We start from the raw sequence: 4,774 nt of genomic DNA on the forward strand, positions 1-4,774 counted from the left end.
TTTTTAGAAGACCAAAAAAAACCCGTAAAAGTAGAAAGACGTATTAAAAACGCGAAAATACTGCCAAAATACCGAGCGACCCTACCTCTGCTTGGAGAGTAACAGCATCTTGTACGGATCTTGTTTGTGGTTGCTTGCCTGTCGTGTGAAGGTTGGGGGAGGTTTGCCATACATTCCTGAAGTAGTCACAGCTCGGTTTGCGAGGAGTCAGATGGGAATCGAGATCGAGATTGAGTGGTGGGTAGGCCGACATTTCGGACAATAATTCTGTGTCACAGATAGCCGAACTCCCCCCAACCATGGTTAGGAGTACATATGTACGCCAGCTATGGTTGGCTGGTAGGTCAGACGTGTAATTCAGGGCGTGTTCGGTGGTCAAATTTGACTCAAAGTTAACTAAAATTCGATTCGATTTGTATAGAACAGTAGGAGTGACCTAAATCTGGCCAGACTGCACCCTAACGTAGCCGTCCTTGGTTGGTTGGTCGTCAGGGGAATGTTCTAAGTGTGTGACAGGGGCTTGACACTAGTCTCTACCAGACTTACTACGCTGGCTATGTATAGGAGAATAATTGCCAGGGAAGTTTGGCCGCCTTGTAGGGTTGACTGGCCGCGCAGTTAGTCTGTGGAAAGACTAACTGCAGTGGAAAGTTGGCTATACAACTGTATATAAGAGAATATTTGCCAGGGGAGTTTGGCCGCCTTGGGGTTTGACTGGCTTCGGAGGGAAAGAAACTACCTCCCCGCGGCCGGACTCCCTTTGCCAATTTTACTCTCTTTTTTGCCGAATTCTACGATCCGTATTTCCGTAGAAAGGCCTGGTTGAGGCTAACTTGACACGGCAGGTGGGCGCGCATACAGGCTCAGTGGAGCGGGACCGTGCATGTAACGTTACGGGGCGCTCTTACGCACGGCGTCAAGCACCGATGATCGTTTTGTCGTTCCCAGTCGCGGGGCTTTACAGAGGTCACGTACACATCACAGGCTGGTCTGAAGGGAGGGATGGTCTTTGCAAGGACAAGGTCACAGAATGATGCAAGACGCGATAGAAACTTTGTCCTTCGTGTCACGGGTTACATTTCAGGGCTTTGATTGACATTCATCGTTTCCTGTGGCGACAAATATAAACATGATCCAGGTTATAAGACCGAGACCCTGGGCCTTGGGTGATAATGATCGGTAATGACGGTGTTGATGATGATAAAAAAAATCCCACAAATTACAGAAAAAGTGGAATCTTTTGTCTTCCTCTGTTTCCAAAAAGAGAAGTCAAACCCAGAAGTTGTTAGGAGTTACGGTAGCTTTTATTTATTGTGTCTAGTTAAGTATTGATTGTTGTTGTTGTTGTTGTTGTTGTATTTGCAATTAGCCTTCGGGCATGAGCTTGCAATAAAACAGTTGATGATGTCTTACGTCGAATGGATGCGGTTATGTAGTCATGCCGGCTACCTTCTGTACTACCGCTATCATATCACATCGTTTCTACTGCACATGAAAGGTAAGTATGATGTCGAAATATAGTGATATAACATAAAATGTCCGTGCGACATAGTAACCAAATGGCATCTTACACCAAAGCGAACTGTGTGGAAACGGTTTTGTCCAACGGTGACAGAGTAACTCTGAACGAGTGACGTCTCCAAATACCTAACTTTAGAAGAAATAATAATCCACAATGACCAGAAATGTGTCGACTTCCTTTCGCTTCTCAACCACTGGTTTATGTTCGAAACGCTTCACTGAAGACCAGAGCCGACCGGAGAAAGTTGCTACAAAGAACCGAGAGATGACGTCTTGTCGTTAAGGCCATGTTGATTTGATTATATGGTTGACATCCTCTGGGAGCCCCAAAACTTCTGCGAGCGTGCGAATAAAAAAAGTTTGGAAAAAAAAGTTGCTTTCAATATGAACTATAATACGTGGTCATGAAGGTTGAACTAATGACACAGAGTACGATGTGGCAAACAATCTACTCTTGAAATTAATTTCTTTACATTTTCCTCGTTCGATTTTGCATTCTACGACATTGGGATCATTTTTGAAAATTTTTTATGCAGCTTACGGTATATGTTTGCTCATCTTGTAACTGTTTTGTACGATTTACAGTATTGTTGAAATCTCTTTTTTTTTAACTGCCGAAACTTCATGCGCGCGTGGATGTCATCCATATAATCAAATCAAAATGGCCAAACTGTAAGTTAGAGTAAATATGACTGATGCCCCCCCCCCCTGCAGGTGAACAAATACTAGTAATATCTTCTCTTCAGTTGGCGTTGGCAGATGATGTGACACAATGCCTAGAGTTCTCACATCGTTCTTAGATCATCCTAACTCATACCTGTAAGTAATTTTATGGATGACACCAGCGCGCGCATTAAATTTCGTCTAATTTTGAGATAAAAAGAAGAAATTTTGTTGCCTTGTCACAGTGGTCAACATAATAAAAATGGGCAAAGATGTCATGCCAGAAGGTGGATGGTAGATAACTATGAAGAGAGGAGACAAGAAAAGGCTCTTATTTAATGTTTTATATCTAACTTTGATGCAGTGATATGCGATGCTGGCTGTGTATATGTGATGTTCCTACTGAATCAAAACCGTTTGTACAATGACTGGGTCAAAATTTCAAATGTAGGAACCTTGTTTTTTTCGACCCGCCTTGTTTTTTTGCCCGCTCGCATTAGATTTGGAATCTGTGGAGGATGTCATCCATAAAATCTAATTGCTGTGGTCTTATTTGGGTGACAGTGGTGCGATATAGCCATGGAATGAGGGCAAGCGGGAGACAGAGAGAGAGAGAGAGGGGGAGGGAAAGAAATGGAGAGAAAGAGAGAAATAGAGAAAGAGAGAGAGAGAGCAAGCAAGAGAAGGAGGGAGAAAAAGCTTGTTCCTTATTCTAAGCACCATACCATCAACAACCAAACACTCCTATGTGCTTCTAATCAAAATAGCGGCAGGGATCAGTTGTTGCCAAACTTTATTTGCTCGGTTTGGTTGGAAACGCAAACAGCTATGGGTTCTCTAGATCGTTATCAGATAGACTTATTTCAATTGTTGAACAATTGCTTGTTGAAAGGTACCCTGATAAAGTCAGTACCAGATAGTAGAGAATAACTCTGGTGACCCTAGAATAACTGTTGTGGAGTTCATTGCAGCTATAGCGATATATGAGCTGATATGAGGTAGAACAAAAGTACAAAAGTTATCCATTTGTAGTTACAGTACAGAATGAACGTGTTGTATTGTTAAATGGCATGAATGTTTCTATACGATGCGGGCATTCGGGGTGACAGTGTAAGGAAAATCAGTGACTAGAAAGTTACTGTTCTTCGTCAAAGTTTTTGGCTCTATATCTGAACGCAAGGCATTTGTGTACAGGAACGTTATGCCAACAAGGAGATTTTTGGGGATTAATAAGATCGTTGTGGCGTCAAATGCCCGAGTAGCTAAGCTCAATTCCTGACGTTGGGTTTTTGGGAATGACACTTGACACTCTACCCAGGTGTAAATGAGTACCTGACTTCGGTTGGGGAGGTATAAGAGGTGGTGGAAGGAGAGGGATGGACTGCGCCTTCCAATACAGTACCCTAGACACAATGGCCCAACAACCCACGGCCCCTACGGCCTCAAAAAGGCTATGCAACTACCTTACTATTATCTATTTATTTCTCCACTAATTAGAAATAGTCTTGTGTTACGTGTACTGTATTAAAGGCTGAAGTTGATACACATTGGGGCTGTCGTGTCAGCTACTGTAAAATCTCCACATTAGAGTGGCATAAGGTAAGTTCGGCGGTGTGTCGCCATGCTGCATGGTGGAATTTTGAACCGGTGATGTTATGAGCAAGGCTATGGGCAAACAGTTTTCAGTCGCTGCGTTGGAACGTAGTTTAATTTACATGACGAATTGCGAGGAACAATTTCTGTAAGCCCACAATGTGGTTATGTCGCTGGTACTTAGTTTTAGTCCGCCAGGATTTTAACTAGTTGTTGTGGCAGTAAAAGACCAACTTGGTTACGGAATGAAAGGAAGGTTGTGTACAAATATGGCCAAGGCGACGTTGCGTATTGCTGTGATGAGCGATACTACTGGTAGAATAACTACTGGTACAATAATTCTGACAACTCACCTGAAATTATCGCTTGTTGGCAACATATCCCATGTTAGCTGTGAATCCCAGGGACATGGATTTAACATTAATCCAGTTCGCGGTCTGCTAAAACCGCCGACGTGCCGTCAGGTTTTCTGTGTTAGACTGAACGGGCTACCGAACGACCAAGTAAACACCACGTCCGGACCCTTAGTGACAAATGAGTTCTGGCGACACGCTATGTGCACTGCGCAAACGGACGGTTCTTAACAGAGTGGGGACATTCTGCTTTCACAGCAGGCGTTTGTCTGTGTATCCACATTTAGGCCACAGCAATTAATTTTTATGGATGACATCCACGCGCGCATTAATTTTTGCCTGATTTGAGAAAAATAAACAAGATTTTTTTTTGCCTTCTGACAGTGGTCAACATGCCGAAAATGGGCAAAGATATCTGTTGCCATGTCAGTACGTGGATGGCAGATACCTAATAGTATAAAGAGAGAAGACAAGAAAAGTCTCTGATTTAATGTTTTGTTTTTCAATTTGATGCAGTGATATGTGATGCTGGCTGTGTATACATGAAGTTTCCACTGAATCAAAGCCAGTTATACAATGATTGAGCAAAAATTTGAGAATGTAGGAACCTTGTTTTTTTACGGCCCGCCTTGTTTTTTTAACGC

General features: G+C 42.9%; 1 protein-coding gene across 1 annotated transcript in view; it reads right to left on the reverse strand.

Annotated features, from left to right (window-relative positions):
* Positions 1-4,360, reverse strand: part of LOC109472393 (adventurous-gliding motility protein Z-like) — an 11,866-nt gene extending 7,506 nt beyond the window's left edge. Inside the window, exon 1 of the mRNA XM_019772163.1 lies at positions 4,131-4,360. The gene's annotated coding sequence lies outside the window, so the exon portion shown is untranslated. The remainder of the gene's footprint in view (positions 1-4,130) is intronic.
* Positions 4,361-4,774: the final 414 nt, after the last annotated feature.

Source organism: Branchiostoma belcheri, unplaced genomic scaffold (assembly GCF_001625305.1).
Source record: "Branchiostoma belcheri isolate BF01 breed outbred unplaced genomic scaffold, Haploidv18h27 scaffold271, whole genome shotgun sequence".
In the NCBI taxonomy this organism is placed as follows: domain Eukaryota; kingdom Metazoa; phylum Chordata; class Leptocardii; order Amphioxiformes; family Branchiostomatidae; genus Branchiostoma; species Branchiostoma belcheri.